Here is a 22,400-nt window from a genome sequence, read left to right on the forward strand (position 1 = left end):
CCTCAATGTAACCCATTGCTCATATTACATTTTTGTCTACACTAATGTGGTTGTGTATTTATTTCCTGCAGATGAAATCATCACACGTGTCATTGCTTCCTAAAACACGTGACTCACTTTTCTCAAACTACTTCAGCAACCAGCCAATAACTAATATGTTACTTTTTGAAGATTAACTAGCTTGGTTTAACCAAGTTGTATTGCAGATATTAAAAGAAAGAAAGCATTATTATTATAATATTTGATATAATATTTTATCATGAATGAGCTATTACTGTATATATATATGTAGCACCCTCCTAGGTAGGTGCTAGGAAAATCATATTTGTGGCCCTGTCTGCTTATCAGGGGGGCCTGATCGTTCAGCTAGGCTGTCATGTGTTTCCAGGTGTGCCTGTTGAGCTTGGGGAGTCTCCCCACTGTATCCAATAAGGACTCTTGTTGGACAGTGGAGGAAAACTGACCAATAGCACACCAGGGCTTATATCAGCCTCAGTGGGCGGAACCTGCCGCAATGCACCCCGGGATGGAATATAAGTCTGAGGGGAGCACATGACAGAGTGTCTTTGGCGGGAAGCAGAGTCCCAGGAGGAGGGTGACGGCTGTCTCTCCTCCTGTCAGCACTAGTGAAGGTGTCCTGGGCAGTCAGCCTAGAGGATGAAGGTTGAGCTGAGCTGCAGAGAAGGATCCAGTGTGCTGTGGACCGAGTGGAGCAGCTGGGCAGGAGTTTCCAGGAAAAACAGTGTTTTGAGTACTCAAAACTGCCCAGGGGTCTGCCTAGGAGAGGGGACCACTCCAGAAGGTCAGAGGGATCCGGGAGCCAGCTAACCAGTAGAGAAGTCTTAGAAAGGGGGTGCCAGTGTCTAAGCCCTAAAGATAAGAGAGTGAAAGAGGGCACCAGTGTGGGCCCTGAAGTGTTCAGCAGTGCAGCAGTTGTACAAGTAGCTACCTCAGCAAGGAGTGCTTAAGGGCGCTTAAAGAGGACTTTGCTACACAAGAAAGCAGTAAAAAGTCAGTTCAGTGTTAACAGGCAGCAGGCCAGCATTAACCAGCATCAACCGGCGTTGACCGGCATCCAGCCAGCATCAAGTCAGCGCCAATTGGCATTTTTCAGTTGTCCCTAGCAATTTGTGCATAGTTGAGCCAAAGGAGTATCCCACTCATCCCTTCTCCCATCCAAGTTATAAAGTAAATACAAAACCCAAAGATAATGGACTGGATCTTGTCTCAGCGCTTTGGAGAACATGCTTAAATGTGCTGTTGTTGCTAGCGGTAACCCAGGCGGACCCATATCCAGCAAAACGGCTGGGAATTGTGCTACATATACAGTGCCATCATCTCCTGTGATTCTATACAAAACAATTGATACAGTCATGGAGTGTAGTAAAATTATACAATAAAAATTCCATGAACAAGTACATACAGTTGTTTAGCATAGCATAGCAAAACCTAGAAACAGCGGGAAAGGAATTCTGCCCATATGATTTACCATCAAGAGCATATCACCTTTCGAATCCCCAGAGTTATTGTTGAATTTTATATGTTCAATAACTTGATGCTTCATTCTGTTCACTAACAGGAAAAATATATTTAAAATGTGGAGAAATGTTAGGCCCCATTCACGCCTCAGCGTTTTGTAGCTTAACACTCTCTATGGAGTTGGTTCACATCTCCACTACAAGTCGCCTGAAATTCAAAAAAGTTCTGGAGCTTTTTTTGTAGCTCAAATTGGGCAGATTGGTGCATTTTTTAAGCATTTTCTGTTTCATAGAAATTAATGAAAACACTTGATTCAAGCATTTTTAAGCATTTTGTCTTGTGTTTTTGAGTGTTTTTCTGCTCAAATACAATAATTAAAGGAAAGTAAATATTAATAATAAAAACAGGAAAATTCATAAATAAATAAATATTAAGTAAATAAATTAATTAACCCCAACCCCTAACCCCTTACAAAAAAAGGAAAAAATAAAAGGTAATAAATAAATGAATAAATAATACATAAAAGTGGGTGAAAAAGCTAAAAATCATAGCAATGAATGATGAAACAGATGATATTTAAAAAAACACCAAAGCTCAAAAATGCTTTAAAAATGCTGTGCACAAACACGCGCAAACGCTAAAAAAAATGCTCAAAAACGTGACACTCGGGTGTGAATGCAATCTTAAAGTGTATGTCCACTTTTGCAGCCAAATGGAGATAACATATATTTTAAATTTGTCACATGTCCCCATTCATGTAGCACAACTTAAAGCAAAGCTCCACCCAAAAGGGGAAGCTCCGCTTGTTCTGCTCTCTCTATCTCTCTCTCCTCAACTCTCTGTCTCTCTCTCTTCTCTCTCTCTATCATCTCTCTCTCTCTCTCTCATAAAATGTTGCAATAAAAATTATTAATTTGTCATATGTCGCAATCTTTAAATGAGCCAGAAAAATGCTGCCATGCCTGATGTTGTAACACAGGAATATATATAAAGGAGAATTCTGTCGGCAAGGATCACAACTCAGCGCAGCAGAACCTAATAAAGACACAGAGCTATTGAATCCACAGGTAAGATACATTTTAATATAGAACAGTTGCTATCCATGTCTGATCACTGCAATTGGTACAAGCAGGGGTGTGCATAATGACACCCCATAGCAGTGGCGATGCTAGACATCCTTTTTTTTGGGGCAAAGGCTCAGTTCAGCCACCCCCCACAGAAGATGCTGTCAGTAATACAGAGGTTGGCTCTGTAGGGCAGTGGACAGCGTCAGTAGTTTTTTTTTTGTTTGTTTTTTTTTTTATTATTTTATTTTTTTAATATTTTTTACAATATTATTAGCGGAGAAGTTTAAGGCAGCATCAACTCTGCAGCAAAGAGCCAGTGGCTGAGTCTTTCCCATCCCGGTTCTGAGTCCTGAGCACCAGCAACCCAGAACATAGTTGCCAACATTTTGAAAAAATATCCAGGGACACTTTTTTGCTGTGCATCTACAAAGCAACTGTAGACAGAGATTTTAATTGGGGAAATAGCATATTTCAAATAGCATATTGTTAACCTATTGTAAAATTTTAAATAACTGTAAAAACAGGAAACATTTATCATAGGGACAGAAACATGGCCAAAAGGGAGTGCTATTATTAAAAGTTTATAATGTAGACTGTATTTATAAACTGTACAGGCTTTTTAAAGTGCAGCAGTCCAGCAACTCTCGAAGAGAATACAGTGATTAACACAAATTACATTGCGAACACATTTGGCATCAACTATTTAGAAACATCATTTGACACTGACTGTTCTGCTTGAACCTCCAGGTGTACAAAGTGGAAAGAGGGGGGAACTGGTGCTCAGTGGTGGGACAAAAGGGGGCACTGGTACTCAGTAGGGGAACAAAGAGAGCACTGGTGCTTAGTGGTGGGACAAGGGATGCACTGGTGCTCAGTGCTGAGCAAGGAGGGCACTGGTGCTTAGTGGGGGAAAAGAGGGCACTGGTACTCAGTGGGGGGGACAAAAGGGGTCACTGGTGCTCAGTGGGGGGGGACAAATGGTCACTGGTGCTCAGTGGGGGAACAAGGGGTCACTGGTGCTCAGTGGGGGGACAAAGAGATCACTGGTGCTTAGTGCGGGGGAGCAGGGGGGGAGCAGGGGGGACACCGGTGCTCAGTGGTGGTGCAAGGGGGGCACTAGTGCTCAGTGGGCGGACATGAGGGCACTGGTACTCATTGGGGGAGATGGGGTTACTGGTGCTCAGTGGTGGGGGGGGGGTTGACAAAGAGAATATTGGTGCTTAGTGGAGGAACAAAGAGAGCATTGGTGCTTAGTGGGGGAACAAGGAGGGCACTGGTGCTCAGTGCAGGACAAGGGGGGCACTGGTGCACAGTGGGGGGAGATGTGGGTACTGGTGCTAAGTGGGAGGACAAAGAGAGCATTGGTGCTCAGTAAAGGAATAAAAGGGGGCACTGGTGCTCAGTTAGGGGACAAGAGGACACTGGTGTTCTGTGGAGGAATAAGGTGCCTCTGATGCTCAGTGGGGGGCATAAAAGGGGGATACTGGTGCTCTGTGGGGAAACAAAGGGAAACTGGTGCTCAGTAAGGGGACAAAAAGAGGAACTGGTTCTCAGTGAGAGGACAAATAGAGCACTGGTGCCCAATGGGAGGACAAAGAGAGCACTGGTGCTCAGTGGGAGGGCAAGGGGGATACTCTGTCTGGATTAGGTAGCACACAAAGTTCAGGGGTCAGTATTAGGTGGCGCACAGAGTTAGGGATCAGGATTAAGTAATTCATAGAGGTCAGGGGTCAGAATTAAGTAATGCACAGAGTGGAGGAACCAGGAATAAGCAACTCACAGAGTTAAGGGGTCAGCATTAGGTAACACACAGAATTCAGGGGTCAGAATTAAGTAACACACAAAGTTCAGGGGTCAGGATTTAGTGGCACACAGAGTTCAGGACTCAGGATTAAATAACGCACAGAGTGCAGGGGCTAGGTATAAGTAATGCAGTGAGTAATGAGTTCAATAGACAGGATTAGCTCACAGGATTAAGTGACACGCAGAGTTCAGTGGTCAGGATTAAGTAACACACAGAGTTCAGGGGTCAGGATTAAGTAGCACACAGAGTTCAGGAGTCATGTTTAGGTAGCGCAAAGAGTGCAAGGGTTGGATTAGGCAAACACAGAGTTCAGGGGTCAGGCCTAAGTAGCGCACAGAGTGCAGGGGCTAGGATTAAGTAACACACAGAGTTCAGGGGTCCGGATTAAGTAATGCACAAAGTGCAGGGGTCAGGAACAAATAACGCACATAGTTCAGAGGTCAGGATTAAGTAGCACACAAAGTTCAGGAGTCATGTTTATGTAGCGCAAAGAGTGCAGCGGTTAGATTGATTAAACACAGAGTTTAGGGTTCAGGCTTAAGTAACGTGCAGAATTAAGTGGTCAAGAAATAAATAACATACAGAATACAGGGGTCAGGAATACGTAACACGCAAGGTTCAAGGGTCAGGATTAAGCAGTGCACAGAGTTAAAGGGTCAAGACTAAATTATGAATAGAAATCAGGGGTCAGGATTAGGTAGCACACAGAGTTCAAGAGTAAAGTTTAAATAGCGCATAGAGTGAAGAGGTTAGGACTAAGTAGCACAGAGTGCAGGGGTTAGTAATACATAATGCACAAAGTTCAGCGGTCATGACTAGGTAGCACACAGGGTTCAGGATTAAGAAGCACATAAAGTTCAAGGGTCAGGATTAAGAAGTTTACAGTTAGGGATCAGGATTAAATAGTGCACAGAGTTAAAGGGGTCAGGATTAAATAACACACAGAATGCAAGGGTCAGGAATAGGTAAACATACAGAGTCCAGGGGCCAGGATTAAGTAACACACAAACATCAGGGATCAGGATCAACAGGGAGTTCAGGGGTCAGAATTAAGTAGCACACAGAGTTCAGGGGTCAGGAATAAATAGCACATAAAATTTGCGGGTCAGGATTAAGTAATTCATAGAGGTCAAGCGTCAGGATTAAGTAATGCAAAGAGTGAAGGACCCAGGAATAAGCAACTCACAGAGTTTAGTGGTCAGGATTAAGTAACACACAGAGTTTAGGAGTCTGGATTAAGTTATGCATAGAATTTAGGGGTTAGGACAGTGGCGCAACTAGAACCTTCAGGGCCCCAATGCAAGACACTATGAAGGGCCCCCCTGACCCCGAACGGGGCGCCCTTCCCTCCCAGCCCGGTGGCGGAATGCCAGGGCCAGTCACAAGTGCGATGTTTGTGTGGTAGTTCTGCCACTGGTGTCAGTGGTTTTTTATTTTTATTACATTTTTCTACCATTTGTTTTATTCATTTTTTTACAATATTTTTTTTTTTTTTTGCAATATTTTTCTTAAATATTTTTTTTTTTTAGGAGCCCCCTTGGGTCGCTTTGGTGAAATATCAGGAGTCTAAACTCTGATGTTCCACCTTTGGGATACAGCTTTCCATCTCCTTCTCTGAAGCCTCAGCTGCACAGAATAAATGGATAGGAATAGCTCTGTTCAGAGCTTCCCATTCATTCACATACTGAAGCATTGTAAACACAGTTTACTATGTTTCAGTTATGATTAGACAGAGTCAGCGATCGGTACGGATCACTGACTCTCCATTCAGAAAAGGCTTCATCCCGATTGATCCCCTGCAGCAGCCTGTGGGAGAGGGTAGGGGGGAACCTTGTAAACCTGTGGGGACGAGGGGGGCTGGAGAGCACACGGGGGGGGGCAGAAAGAAGCTGCTTAGGAGGAGCTGTGGGGATAGCTGCATATAAAGGAACCAATCTCTTCATTGCCCAACCACGCTTCTCCTCCTCTCCCTCCCACAGGCATTCAGTGTCTGGAGGAGGAAAATGGAGAGATGGGTTCCTCTATATCAGTGTTTCTCAATCTTTTTCCAGTCAGGGCACCCTTGAAAGTACTTTCAGTCTGGAGGCACCCCAGTCTAAGACTTGGTTCACATTACTTTGTGTCACAGAATACGCGCAAAATTGCACGTGTTCCTGACACGCAGACAAACATGCAGGGGTGTCATTCATTCTTAATGGTACCCCTACACATTGTCAAACATGGTGCATTTGTGATGCAGCACAATTAAAGAAAAAAATAGATAAGGGAATCTTTTTTCCCTGTGTTTCTGTGGGGCAGCCCACTGAAATTAATTTGCTGCCCCATACACAGCACACAGCTGCACAGATGTAAACAATGTTCACATGTGAGGTTGAGGGGTGGTAAATCCACAGGCTTTAAATGTTTTTTTACCACCCCTAACTGTTTACCCAGTAGGTGCAGAGGCAGCAGCTGGGGGTGGACACATTCTGTGGCTGCGGCTGAAAGTATACCCCCAGGTGAATGGGGCTGCACTATAACCCCCCCGCAACTGTGTGCATTGCACGCAGTTTCAGCATAGTGATGATGCATTTAGGGGGTTAAAACAGGCGGTGAGGAGGCAACATATTGCCTTTTAACTGCCTGTCAAATGCCTCTGAAATATAAATATGAGCATGGATTGCTTTTCAGAGGAATGGCATTTTCTTGCTGGTACTATGAACAAGCTGTAAAAAAATGACTTCTGATTGTAGCAGGATTCCCAGCCATTTTGCTGGATGTGGGTCTGCCTGGGTTACCGCTTGCAACAACAGCACATTTAAGCATGTTCTCCAAGTGTGAGCACTGAGACATGTAACAGTCCAGTATCTTTGGGTTTGGATGCCGGTCAACGCCCATTAGCGCTGGTGAACACTGGCTTGCTGCCTGTTAATGCTGAACTGACTTCTGACCACCTTCTTGTGTCATAAAGTCCTCTTAACCACTTAAGCCCTAAAGGATTTGGGTGCTCAAAGACCAGACCCCTTTTTTTAACTTGGCACTGCGTGAATTTAACTGACAATTGCGTGGTCATGCAATGCTGTACCCATACAAAATTTACGTCCTTTTTTTTCCCACAAACAGAGCTTTCTTTTGGTGGTACCTCTGCGCATTTTATTTTTTGTGATATTAATAAAAAAAGAGCAAAAAAATTGGGAGAAAAAAATGAAATTTTCAACTTTGTCTTTTAAAAAATATCCAATATACTCAATTTATGTCATATATTTTGACCAAAATGTATTTTTTTGTCACAGGTGTTTGAAAAATGACAAAAAAAAAATGTTTTTTACACAAAGTTGTCATTGAAATGATATATTGCTCACACATGCCATGGGCACGTGTGTAATTACACCCCAAAATATATTCTGCTCCTTCTCCTGAGTACAGGGATACCACATATGTGAGACTTTTTGGCAGTCTAGCCGCGTACAGGACCCCGAAAACCAATCCCCCCCTTCAGGCTTTCTTAGGGCGTAAACTGTTGATTTCACTCCTTACTACCTATCATAGTTTCGGAGGCCCTGAAATTTCAAGATAGAACAAAACCCCCCCAAATGACCCCATTTTGGAAAGTAGACACCCCTAGCTATTTGCAGAGAGGCATGGTGAGTCCATGGAATATTTTATATTTTGCCACAAGTTTCGGGAAAATTACATGTTTTTTTTTTTTAACACAAAGTTGTCACTAAAAGATACATTGCTCACACATGCCATGGGGTTATGTGGAATGACACCCCAAAATACATTCTACTGCTTCTCCTGAGTATGGGGATACCCCATGTGTGAGACTTTTTTGCTGTCTAGCCGAGTACAGGACCCCGAAAACCAATCACCACTTTCAGGCTTTCCAAGGGCATAAATTGTTGATTTCACTCCTGACTACCTATCACAGTTTCGAGGCCATGAAATGCCAAGACAGCACAACCCCGCCCCCCCCCCAAAATGACCCCTTTTCGGAAAGTAGACACCCTAAGCTATTTGCAGAGAGGCATGTTGAATGTTTTGCAAATCTCAATTTTTGTCACAAAGTTTTGGAAATTGAAAAAAGAGGAAAAAAATGCATTTTCCTGTTTTGTCTTCATTTTCCAAAATAAATGAGAGCTGCAAAATACTCGCCATGCCTCTCAGCAAATAGCTTGGAATGTCTACTTTGTAAAATGGGGTCATTTGGGGTCATCAAAAAAAAAAAAATTGTCACCTTCCCTAAACTTAGGGCAAAATATAAAATATAAAATACTCCATGGACTTAATATGCCTCTCAGCAAATAGCTTTGGGTGTCTACTTTTCAAAAAGGGGTAATTTGGGGGGTGTTTGAACTGTCCCGGCATTTTATGCTCATTCTTAGCCACACATCACCCACTCTTCTAACCACTTGAAAACCAAGCCTTTTCTGTGACTTTTTGTTTACCGGTACATTAAATTTTTTTTTTTTTTAACTAGAAAAAGGCCATACAGAAAAAAATGGTGGATGTTGCAAATTTTTTTGTCACGCGGTATTTGCGCACAGATTTTCCAAATGCAATTTCTGCAAAAAAAAATACTTTTTTCTAAATTGAATGCACAAATACACTATATAATTCCAAATTGATTGGTAAAATTTAAAAGATGATCTTATGCCGAGTACATAGATACCAAACATGACATGCTTTAAAATTGCGCACGTCTGTGCAAAGGCAACAAACTACGTACATTTTTAAAAGCCTTTAAAAGTCTTTACAGGTTACCCCTTTAGACTTACAGAGGAGGTCTACTGCAAGAATTACTGCCCTTGACCTGGAGTTCGCGGCGATACCTCACATGCATGCTGCAATTGCATATGATACTAGACCAACGCTTACGTGCACCTTTGCGCACAAGGACGGGGGGGGGGGCTTGATTTTTTTAAATTTTATTTTGCTTTTTTATGTTATTTTGACACCTTTCCTTTCATTTTTTTTTTTTTATCATTTTTATTGTTATCACAGTGAATTTAAATATCCCCTATGATAGCAATCTGTAGTGACAGGTACTCTTTTTTAAAAAAAAATGGGGTCTTTTAGACTCTAGATCTCTCCTCTGACCTTAACGCATCTAACCACACCAAAATTGGTGTGATAAAATGCTTTCCCAATTTCCCAATGGCGCTGTTTATTTCTGGCGAAACAGAAGTCATGAAATGCTCGTAGCTTTCGGTATCTTAGGCCATAGAGATGATTAGAACCATTCTTGTCTCCAGTCAGCTCTATGGTTAGATAATTGAACCACCGGCTGTACTCTCGGGTTAACCAGTGGGACAGGAGAGCCCGAGAAAAACCACAGAAGGCGGCGGGAGCGTCCCCTCCCACTGCTTGTACATTGCTGGTCCTTGTTTGGCATATAGTGTAGGTTTTTTTTTTTCATGCAGCCTGTGGGCTGAACGAAAAAAAGAGAACCTAACAGAAATCACCACTGGAAAATTGTGTAGTATACAAACCATTAACCGCCCAAACATCCAAACCCACTTATTTAATGGTGGGTATACATGACAATATTCCACGTATAACTAAAGGTATTTTATCTGCCGTGGTGAAATCAACCTACCACAGTGCTGCCATCAGAGGTATCCATATACTCTGTTTGTGTCAGAATATATAAAATCAGTGTGGCAGCCGATGAGTACCTGCAAGGGAAACAGGCTAAGAAAAGAATGAAAAACAAACAAAGTACAGTAAAAGTACCGTAGGAAGAGTAGAAGTACATAAAAATAACTGACACGACAACTGTTTTTGGCTTTTTTATTTTATATTTTTTTTGTATTTTTTTTTTTTTACACTTTTTTTTTGTGAACTGCAATTTTCCAGCTTAGGATCTCTCAAAATGTCGATAGCCATTGAACATCTTTCGAGACCCTGTGTTTGTGTGCCCTACACTATGTCGTGCTGTACCCTACACTAATACTCCACTAGTATGTGGTAGCGTTGGAAACATTCCCCGATGCAGAGGCCAGGTTGGTAAGGACAGAAGGGACAATAATAGCGGGTGTCATGCCTAAATCCACGCTTGCTACAGGCACGACATCTTCTTTGGGGGCGTCTTTGGGTAGGGGTACTCGGGAGGACATGTGATAAATGCCTCTCATGCAGCTGTCTCACTGCATCTGGAAGGAGAAGTTGGGCAGGAACACCTCCTGGGTACAGGTAGGCGTTGATGATCGCTTCCTGGAATTCCAGGAAGGATCCGGTTCGTCCTGACGCCCTGTATAGGACAAAGGCATTCAGCATAGCCAATTGGAATAAATAAACAGACACTTTTTTGTACCAGCGTCTGGCTTTACGGGCAACTAAATACGGCGCCAAAAGCTAGTCGTTAAGGTCCACCCCTCCCATATTAAGGTTGTAGTCGTGGACACAGAGGGGTTTCTCCATAACGCCAGTTGCCGTAGTAATTTGGATCATCGTGTTTGCATGAAGGAAGGACAGAACGAAAACATCCCATGTATCCCTCCAATTCACTGCAAGCAATTTGTCCGTTTTCAAGCAGACTCTCTTCCCCCAACTAAGACGGGAATTTACAAGCCGTTGGGGGAACCCCGGCGATTAGACCGCATGGTGCCACATGCGCCAATTTGTAATTCAAGAAGGTGACTAAATAGTGGCACGCTTGTGTAAAAGTTGTCTATGTACAAATGGTACCCCTTTCCAGATAAGGGTGACACCAAGTCCCAAACTATCTTGCCGTTGCTCCCTATGTAGTCTGGGCAGTTGGGGGGCTCACAGCTTGTACAGTTTGACCCCGTATCTGGCACGCTTGCTGGGGAGATACTGTTTCATTGCAAGGCGGCCAGTAAACTTAATCAGGGACTCGTCAATGCAGACAACTTGTTCGGGGGTAAACAAGGTTGCAAACTGCTGATTGAAGTGGTCTTCGGGGGGCCGAATTTTATGGAGCCGATCAAATTCAGGGTCTCCCCGAATTCGACAGATTTCATTGTCGTTGAAAAGCATAAATTGCAGAATTCGCTCGTATCTCGCCCTGCACATGGAGGCAGAGTACATGCGCATATGGTGAATTGGGCTAGTGGACCAATATAGCCGCAATTCACTCTTTTTGGTTATGCCCATGTTGAGGGAAAGGCCCAGAAAGAATTTAAAATCGGGAACCGTTAAAGGTTTCCAGCCGGATGGTCTGGCAAGGGGCGAATTTGGGTTGGCGGCGATGAATTGTTGTGCATATAAATTTGATTGATCCACAATAGATCTGAAAAGATCTTCCGTGAAGAACAGCTCATAAAAATTCAGGGGCGTAAAATTGGCTGTTTCCACGTGGATTCCAGGTTGGCAGTGAATGGGGAAGTACGGGTGCTGTAGTATCAGTGGGTTGCCAATTGGGATATGCCAGCGCATCAGGAAGCGCACTATGGGCTCTACGGGCCTGTCTTCGAATACGCGGTGGCTGCGGGCCACTACTTGTGCTAGCCACCACACCAGCTTCAACTGCACTTATGGGACTCGCCACGTCACCAAGTATTACTGCAGTGCTGGTTGTACTAGGTCCAGGGTGTACTAGGCTGCTGGCGCTTACCAGGCCACCGGAAGGATGAGCGGCACTAGTACCGACTCTCTGCTCCATACGAGCACGCTGCGATCTCTGCACCTCAGCAACTCCAGAATGGGGTCGGGTACGCCTGGTTCTAACAGGAACCCATCTGTCTTCAGAGCTGTCTGTCAGGGAGCCGCTGCTCTGTTCAGATTCGTATACTGACACTGATTCTGCCAGTGAGGCTTCCCCATCGCTCTCATCTGACATGGTCAGTATACTGTAAGCCTCTGCACTACTGTACCACCGTTTGGTCATTTTAGTAACTAAATTTACCGGTACAGTAGTGTGACTCAGAGGTTAAAAAAAGCACCTGGTTGTCAAGGACTATTTCAACCGCTACCAAAAAAACTGCTAATGCTAGCAGGGATCAGGCCTGACTCTGCTAACACAGCGGTTTTGTGTTTTTTGTAAGTGACAGTAATCTATTGATTACTACACTTGCCTGGGTGGGGTGGGGTGGGCTGGGCGGAGGGGTTAAACGCAGGTGCTGGCAGGAATCAGTGCTGAACCCTAAACTATGGGGATGCTAGTATAGTTCTGATCAGATATTGATCTGATCAGAACTATACTAGTAATGGAAGTGTATGTGTGTGTATGTGGTAATCAAGGGGTTATTTCTAACTATGCGCCGGGGATCTGCGCTATCTTAGACTGACGCTAACACTAACTAATGTCACCTGTGTCACTAATAATAGTGATCAGAAAAAAAACTGTACATTATAAAAGTGACACTGTGACAGGGCAATGAAAGGATTAACTGGGGGTGATCAGGTGGGGACAAGGGGGTCAAATCTTTATTGGGGGGGTGGCGGGAACCCTAAACCTACTTGGGACAGAAAATAATTCGCTAGCGCTAACTCAAGTCACAATCACACGAATACAAAAATACAGTAAATCACTATATTGCCTGTGTATAGTGTGCAATGTGACAGGGGGGAAGGGGTTAACTGGGGGTGATCGGGGGGGATCAGGGGGTTAAATCTTTATTGGGGGTTGGCGGGTATCCTAACCCTAAAAGGTACGGCCGCAAGCGCTAAACCTGGTCACAAGTCACACTGACAGTGTGTGTTGTGACCGGGGGTGTAGGGGTTAACTGGGGGTGATCAGGGGGTTAAATCTTTATTGGGGGGCTGGCGGGGACCCTAAACCTCCTTGGGACAGAAACTAACTCGCTAGTGCTAACTCAAGTCACAATCACACTAATACAAAATACAGTAAAACACTATATTACCTGTGTATTAGTGTGCAATGTGACAGGGGGGAATGGGGTTAACTGGGGGTGATCAGGGGGGATCAGGGGGGATCAGGGGGAATCAGGGGGTTAAATCTTGGGGGGGTAGCGGGTATCCTAAGTGTAAAAGGAAGGGCCTCAAGCGCTAAACCTGGTCACAAGTCACACTTATACAGGTATATAGGAAACTGCTATATACAGTATACAGTTTGTGTTGTGACAGGGTTTGTAGGGGTTAACTGGGGGGATATCGGGGGTTAAATGTGCCTATCTAAAAGTGTGTGGGTGTGCTGGTGCAGCACTCACAGTTTAGATCGGCTCTCTCCACTCGATGAATCCAAAAAGGATTTGGGGAGGAGAGAGCGGGTCTTTTCTGTGCCCGTGTTTACATGACACAGGCACAGATCAATATCTGATTGGGCAGGACCGATCAACAGGTCCAGGCCAAAAATCATTGGCCTGGACCTGATGACTGATCGGTTCTGAACCCAATCAGATCATCAGCGGTGCCGGGAGCGAGCTGGAGCGAGCGATGTAGCAATATGTCGCTTTGCCTGTAGGGGGCTGACTGCCGCAGTATATAGTCATGCGGCAGTCGGCAAGTGGTTAAAGCTCCCTTTAACACTCCTTGATGAGGTATCTACTTGTAAATCTGCTGCATTGCTTAACACTTCAGGGCCTACACCTGCGCTCTCTTTCACACACTTATCTTCAGAGTTTAGACACTGGCACCCCCTTTTCTAATCATCTAAAATCATCCAGTGTGCATGAGGCCAAAATGTGGCTGGCGGGGAAGGGGAGGAGTTGCATCATGAACACAGCCTGATTGGCTAAGCAGCAAGTGATTTCACCTATCCCGCCCTCCCTATGCTGACTAAGGCACTGGAATAAAATTGTCCATCCCTGCATCTGTCTGCTGTGTTTGTCTCCCAACATTGATAGGTTAGAGAAAACCTGCATGGTGTACACACAGGGACAGGATTGGAGGGCAGGAATGCCTCTGGTATCAGGTCTGCCTGCAGTCATCATCACAAGCAGGAGATGTGGGCTCCAAACTGTGAATCTCTTCCCCGAGGCACCCGCAGCAAGCTGTTGAAGGGGGTGTTATGAGAATTGCTTGGGGTGCTATAGCAACCCCAAGCACCCACCTGGCACCACCCCGTCACAGAAGTACTGAAATACTTTTCTACAAAAGGAGGGATTAAAAACTTTTTTTGTTAAATAAATGTGAACTTATTTTATTTTGCAGATCATGCTTGACAAGATGTTTTCAGTACCCACACTTCTGTTTATCTGTGGAATTCTCTTTGGCCTACCCCAATGCCAAGGAAATACCTGGGAAGGTTTCAAAGAAAAGCATCTCACCTCTCAAACTACCGCTGCTTTCAACTGCACCAGAGCCATGAACCTTCCTATATTTATTGTAAATGGGCAGTGCAAGCAGGTCAATACCTTCATCCATTCGACCACTAGCCCAGTCAAGGAGATCTGCAGAGGTGTCACCGGTGAAGCAAATAAAAGCAGTAGTGGAACATTTTCGTTAAGCACTTGCAGAAAGCAAGAGAGGTGCAAATATTCTCAACGTACTCAAGTAGCTTCCATATGTGTCTTGTGTAAAAAATCAGCTCCTGTTCATTTCGTTAAAATAGGAAAGTGCTAATAATGAAAAGATTACATTTTTTCCTTCTGCTTTACTGCATCCTATGCTTTTATAAACGTAGGACAGGGTCATTTTGCCTACTAACCCCAAGCCCCTAAATCCTATATCAAAACGCTTCAGAGGATTCATAAGCTCAGAAAGTCAGGGGATTCGCTTTGTCTGCCATTTCCTCTTATGCACCAAATGTGTCTCATTACATGACAATCTGTACAATAAAGCAGCTTTACTCTTTCACATTGTTTTTTTCTTTTTTCCAGTTGTGTAATTTGCCTTTTAAACCCCAAGCACACTGATTACATAGACACAAATATATATTCTTTATTCAAAAAAGAGCTCTTATGCTTAACTGCTGTAACCCATGGCAACCAATCAAAAATTATGTACTGGTCTGACTCCATCAGAATTGATTCTGATAGGCTCCCTGGTTACTGCACTTAAAGGGGAGCCAAATCCACCAATATAACTGTTTCTGAAAACAGTTATATTCAAGCCATGCCTTGCTAGTGTGCTAACGTTATCTTTTAAATGAACTGTCAAGTCATCAAATGGCTGGTGTCATAACTCATCACATATGCAGCATCATGGCGACTGCAGATTAAACAGAGGCTAAGATGGCAGCTTCCTTGCCTGTAAAAGATAGGAGGTTTTATTTTTGTTTTAACCACTTCAGCTCCGGAAGATTTTACCCGTATCATGACCAGGCCATTTTTTGCTATTCAGCACTGCATTACTTTAACTGGCAATTGCGCAGTCATGCAACGCTGTACCCAAACTGAATTTATATCATTTTTCCCCACCAATAGAGCTTTATTTCTACTACTATTATTACTACTGGGTTTTTTATTATATAAACAAAAAAAAGACAGAACACTTTGAAAATAAAACAATATTTTTTACTTGATATAAAACATATCCAATAAAAAAATCAAATTTCTTCATAAATTTAGGCCAAAATGTGTTCTGTTACATGTCTTTGTTAAAAGAAAATCTCAATAGGTGTATATTGATTGGTTTGCGTGAAAGGTATAGCATCTAAAAATGATGGTATACTGAAATTTTTATTAATTTATTTTTATAATAGTAATGGTGGTTATCAGTGACTTAAATTGGGACTGCGATAGTTCGGCGGACAATCTGATACTAACTGACGCTAGGGGGGACTGAAACCGACATCGCCAGTAACACTAATACAGTGATCAGTGCTAATTATATACACTGTCACTGTACTAATGACACTGGCTAGGAAGTGGTTAACATTTAGGGGCAATCAAGGGGTTAACTGTGTGCCTACCAATGTTTAGCCGGTGTACTATTTTACTAAGCGATGTGCCAGTTTTTACTCCCTGCTTTTAAGTATTACCTTGGGGAGATGCAGACTATAATACTGCAATCACTGAGCAGAAAATTATATCACCTGGGATGTATTTCAGTTATCTTGCAAACCTGGCCTGTTAGTGGGCCCCGGGGGCCAGGGTTGAGGACCACTGATTTAAAGGACACAGAGTGTGCACTTTGGCTCTGTGCAAGACTACAGAGCATAGATGTGCAGTGGAGAAAACTGCTTTTTCAGCTTTCTCCAGGTTTTGGTATACCTGGATGGGGCTCTGTAGTTTGGAGATTTCATAGTGTCTTGGGAGGGATGGAATCTCCAACTCTGTGTCCATGTTTTGTTGATGACCGGCAGGGTGTGTGCTCAAGTGCACACAGCCCTTATAATCAAGGTTTAGGAAGACATCAGGGCTCCCTGTTGGATACTTCTTCAGCCAACAGACAGGAAGTCTGTTTGTGGGGAGTCAGGAGGATTCCAATACTCTCCGGGAGTCAGTGGCTGCAGGTGGCAGCCAGAGCACGTGTGTGTGTCTGAGGAGACAGGAGAGGGCCTGAGGACCAAGGCCACAAGTGAAGCTGTCCGCTTCAGAGAGTCCATGGTCTGGAGACCAGCAAAAAGTGAAGAGGTACTGCTAAGAAAAACTGCATGAGAGTGAGAGAGCCAGGTGGGCTGGTATTTTCAGTTTTGTATTGACTGGAGAAGAAACCCTGCGTGGGAAAACCTATGTTACAGACTATTTATGTTTGCCGTTTAATAAAAATGGGCTGCCATGCCCTTAAACTACAGTCATGACTACAGTGAATCGCTGGTGAAACGCATCTGCCACTGAGCTAATGGTCCCCCATGTTACTATATATATATATATATATCACCAGTTCCCATCAATGCAGCCTCACCAGTTCCCATCAATGCAGCCTCACCAGTGCCCCATCAATGCAGCCTCACCAGTACCCAATCAATGCAGCCTCACCAGTGCCCAATCAATGCAGCCTCACCAGTGCCCAATCAATGCAGCCTCACCAGTGCCCAATCAATGTAGCCTCACCAGTGCCCCATCAATGCAGCCTCACCAGTGCCCAATCAATGCAGCCTCACCAATGCCCAATCAATGCAGCCTCACCAGTGCCCAATCAATGCAGCCTCACCAGTGCCCAATCAATGCAGCCTCAACCGTGCCCCATCAATGCAGCCTCAACCGTGCCCCATCAATGCAGCCTCACCAGTGCCCTTATCAATGCAGCCTCAATAGTGCCCCATCAATGCAGCCTCAACTAGGGCTAAACGATATTCGATTTTCACATCGACATCGCGCTGTGAGCGGGAGCGATAGTCACATCGCCGGAACATGTGATGGTAGGCATAGAAGTCGGGACTCACAGTGAGTTGAAGGACACAGCATGACATCCGTCCCCTGACATGTTCAGTCTGCCCTGGAGCTAGTTCTCCTGACTGAGCTGTGAGTGCCGTTGTCCTGCCGAAAGTTTCAACTTGTCGAAATCTCCAACCACCCTCGTCACTTCCGCTGGCCGCGAGTCAATGCCCGTGCACAGTGGAGAACACTGTGCACAAGAGTTGGAGTTTTTGGCAAGATGTTTAATGTTACTGCGCATGCGCCCGACATTTGGAGCTGTTGTATATAGTTGGAGTTTTCGGCAAGATGTTTAATGCTACTGCGCCCGACATTTGGAGCTGTTATATGTACAGTATCTTCAGCAGCATGTTTAACGCTACTGCTATATATTTATTTACTTATTTAAATTGAAGGATTAAAAAAAAAAAAATACTTAATAAATATCAGTGCCTGACAGTTGAAACTTTTGTGTGTATATATAAAATATACCTGTATATACAAAAGTTTCAACTGTCAGGCACAGGTATTCATTTAGTTAGGTTTTTTTTTTTTTTTTTTTAATCCTTCCATTTAAATATAGATAGATAGATAGATAGATAGATAGATAGATAGATAGATAGATAGATAGATAGATAGACAGATAGACAGATAGACAGATAGATAGATAGATAGATAGATAGATAGATAGATAGATAGATAGATAGATAGATAGATAGATAGATAGATAGATAGATAGATAGATAGATAGATAGATAGATAGATAGATAGATAGATAGATAGATAGATAGATAGATATTGTGACAGGAAGTCAGGTAAATCTGTGGATGTAGTCACAGACAGGAGATACATTTCCACCTGGTTTAGAAAATTCACCAATTACTATACAAATTTGAAATTGCATGTACTTGTCATACAGGTGCAAAAAATAGGGCCTTTGATGTTGGTGGTGCCTGAACACCGTAACCCCTTACAGTTAATCTTGCTGAGCGCAGGGACAGGGCATGTGGTTAAAAAATACATACGAAATTAAAATTGTATGCACCTGTCCTAAAAGTGCAGAAAAATTAGGCCTTGGGGGTTGGTGGTGACCTAAACCAAAAACATTGTTGGAAGCTAACAGAATCAAGGTTAATAAAAAGGGTAGGCAGCATATGCAGTCTTCAAGGGATGGCACACCCCTAGTAAATTCAATGAGTTACATCAGCATCAGGGGCTTGATAGCTGCTGTTGATCCAGGACTGATTCATTTAGATAAAAGTCAGCTGGTCAACAGAGTCTGTGGACAGACGCAGTCTTTTGTTGGCCACATAACCTCCAGCAGCACTGAAGATCCGTTCGGAAAGCACACTGGAAGCAGGACAGGCCAGTAGCTCCATTGCATATTGAGCAAGTTCTGGCCAGTGGTCCATCCTCAAGACTCAGTAACCCAGTGGATGCTCACTTGGAAAGGTCTCCAAGTCTGCTCTTGCCCCTAGATAATCATGCACTATATGATGGGGACGGTGCTGATGGTTGCTTAAACCTAACAGCCCTGGGTGCTGCTGAGGACTTAATAACTGTTTAAAGGCATCGGTCAGCTGGCCACCTTCTCCACCACTCCTTCTTTTGGCTGAACGATGCCTCAGAAACACGTCCAGAGAATGTTAACCTCCAAGTGTCTGGAAAGGTGTTACACAAATTTTTTTCCAAGGCCTCCTCAAGATGTTTTACTCTCTGCTCCCTCTGCAAAGGCAGGATGAGCTCTGCAACTTTACCCTTGCAACATGGATCAAGAAGGGTTGCCAACCAGTAATTATCTTTCTCCTTGATAGCACAAGTGTCATTGTGGAACAGCACATTGTGGTACAGCACATTCCACAAATTTGAAAAAGGGAGCAGATTCTACCAGATAAAAAGGCAGCGATTGTAGTGCTAGCAATTTGGCCAAGCTAGCATTAAGATACTGAGCATGTGGATGGTTGGGACAGTATTTCTTTCTACAGTTCAGCAACTGGGGTAGTGAAATTTGCCTGCTACTCAAATCAAGTGGTGGTGTACTGCTAGCAGATTGGGTGCAAGTATCTGTGGCACTCATTGCTATACCATCATTCCTCTCAATGCAGGTTTTTTAGAAGACATGAGGTATAGTAGGGTTAGAGATCCCAGATGAGGAGCAAAGTGAAGTATGCTTGTTTTTATCTTGTGGCTCTTTCAGGTGCTGTTGCCAACGAACTGCATGGCAGGTTGTCATATGTCTTGTCAAGCACGCTGTGCTGGCCACGCTTGATCGGCTACACTAGACAGATGTTGAAAACAGCAACACTGCGGTCTACTGCACATGTGCTGAAAAAAAGCTCACACTAATGAACTTTTGGAAGTTCGTGGGGAGTTTGCAGCACCCTGAACCAGTGAAGCAATAGGTTGGCTACTCCTATGGCTACCCCTGGAGCACATCCTACCTCGTTGGAGTTGTTCCTTCTCCTCCTCCTCACTTTCCTCCTCTATCCTGTCAGGCACCCAAGTATAGTCAGTGACCTCATCATCCCCTCCCTCCTTGTCACTGGAGCAAACTTGGCAGTATGTTGCAGCTGTGGGAACATGACTGCTAGTTTCTTGTCCGTCATTGTCACCCCCTCTTTCTAGGCTCATGTTATTCCCTTCATCAACCAACAACACTGCATTCAAATTGCTGCGCATCCTCCAACAGCATGTCACTGACACTATGATCGAATAGTTCAGATGACTCCATGCATATACTTAAATGACCAATAGATAGTGAATGGCCTCATATATACTCAAGTGGCCTATATATCTATAGAGATATTAATGTATGGTCTATACAGAACTGACGATAGATACTGAATGGCCTGATATATACTCAAGTAGCCTATATATACTGTATGTATATATCAATATATGGTCTATACTGAAATGACTGATAGCTACTGAATGGCCTAATATATACTCAAGTGGCCTATATATATTAGATATCAATGTATGCTCTATACTGAACTGGCCGATAGATACTGAATGGCCTAATATATAATCAATTGTCCTATATATATATATATATATATATATATATATATATAGATCATGGCAGTTTATACATATATATATATATATATATATATATATATATATATATATATATATATATATATATATATATATATATATTGTGACAGGTCAAGACTCTGTCACGGTGAAAGTGGTCATTTAAAGCAGTGGTTCTCAACTCCGGTCCTCAGGGCCCACTAACCAGATTTTAAGTATTACCTTGGGGAGATGCAGACTATAATACTGCAATCACTGAGCAGCAAATGATATCACCTAGGATGTATTTCAGTTATCTTGCAAACCTGGCCTGTTAGTGGGCCCTGAAGGCCAGGGTTGAGGACCACTGATTTAAAGGACACAGAATGTGCACTTTGGCTCTGTGCAAGACTACAGAGCATAGATGTGCAGTGGAGAAAACTGCTTTTGCAGCTTTCTCCAGGTTTTGGTATACCTGGATGGGGCTCTGTAGTTTGGAGATTTCATAGTGTCTTGGGAGGGATGGAATCTCCAACTCTGTGTCCATGTTTTGTTGATGACCAGCAGGGTGTGTGCTCAAGTGCACACAGCCCTTATAATCAAGGTTTAGGAAGACATCAGGGCTCCCAGTTGGATACTGCTTCAGCCAACAGACAGGAGGTCTGTTTGTGGGGAGTCAGGAGGATTCCAATAATCTCCGGGAGTCAGTGGCTGCAGGTGGCAGCCAGAGCACGTGTGTGTGTCTGAGGAGACAGGAGAGGGCCTGAGGACCAAGGCAACAAGTGAAGCTGTCCGCTTCAGAGAGTCCATGGTCTGGAGACCAGCAAAAAGTGAAGAGGTACTGCTAAGAAAAACTGCATGAGAGTGAGAGAGCCAGGTGGGCTGGTATTTTCAGTCTTGTATTGACTGGAGAAGAACCCCTGCGTGGGAAAACCTATGTTACAGACTATTTATGTTTGCCGTTTAATAAAAATGGGCTGCCATGCCCTTAAACTACAGTCCTGACTACAGTGAATCGCTGGTGAAACGCATCTGCCACTGAGCTAATGGTCCCCCATGTTACTATATATATATATATATATATATATATATATATCAGCAGTTCCCATCAATGCAGCCTCACCAGTTCCCATCAATGCAGCCTCACCAGTGCCCCATCAATGCAGCCTCACCAGTGCCCCATCAATGCAGCCTCACCAGTTCCCATCAATGCAGCCTCACCAGTGCCCCATCAATGCAGCCTCACCAGTGCCCCATCAATGCAGCCTCACCAGTGCCCCATCAATGCAGCCTCACCAATGCCCAATCAATGCAGCCTCACCAGTGCCCAATCAATGCAGCCTCACCAGTGCCCAATCAATGCAGCCTCACCAGTGCCCAATCAATGCAGCCTCACCAGTGCCCAATCAATGCAGCCTCAACCGTGCCCCATCAATACAGCCTCACCAGTGCCCCATCAATGCAGTGTGATCAGTGCTCCATCAATGCAGCCTCACCAGTGCCCATCAATGCAGAATGATCAGTGCCCATCAATGCAGAATGATCAGTGCCAATCAATGCAGAATGATTAGTGCCACATCAATGCAGCCTCACCAGTGCCCCATCATTGCAGCATGATCAGTGCATGGGGATTAGAGCAATTTACCCGGAGCGACTGCTGTCATACGACGTCCCGCCTCCTGGAACGGCTGCTATGATAGATGTCACCAGTGTGCTGTGTATCATAGGAACTGGTCCAGGAGGGGGGACTTCATGTAATCCGGTGGTGCTTGCCCCCTCTTCCCCTCCAAAACAGCCCAATAGGCCCAGCTGGACTCATGATAGGGCTGGCCCTGGGCACCCCTCCTCTGCCCCAGCTCGTGGTGCACTGGCCCAGGATCAGCCGGT

General features: G+C 44.1%; 1 long non-coding RNA gene across 1 annotated transcript in view; it reads left to right on the top strand.

Annotated features, from left to right (window-relative positions):
- Nucleotides 1-2,438: 2,438 nt before the first annotated feature.
- Nucleotides 2,439-22,400, top strand: part of LOC309560729 — a 62,380-nt gene continuing 42,418 nt past the window's right edge. Inside the window, exon 1 of the long non-coding RNA XR_014225519.1 lies at nucleotides 2,439-2,546. This is a non-coding gene — a long non-coding RNA (uncharacterized lncRNA). The remainder of the gene's footprint in view (nucleotides 2,547-22,400) is intronic.

This window comes from Pelophylax lessonae (assembly GCF_965119305.1).
Source record: "Pelophylax lessonae genome assembly, chromosome: 7".
Classification (NCBI taxonomy): Eukaryota; Metazoa; Chordata; class Amphibia; order Anura; family Ranidae; genus Pelophylax; species Pelophylax lessonae.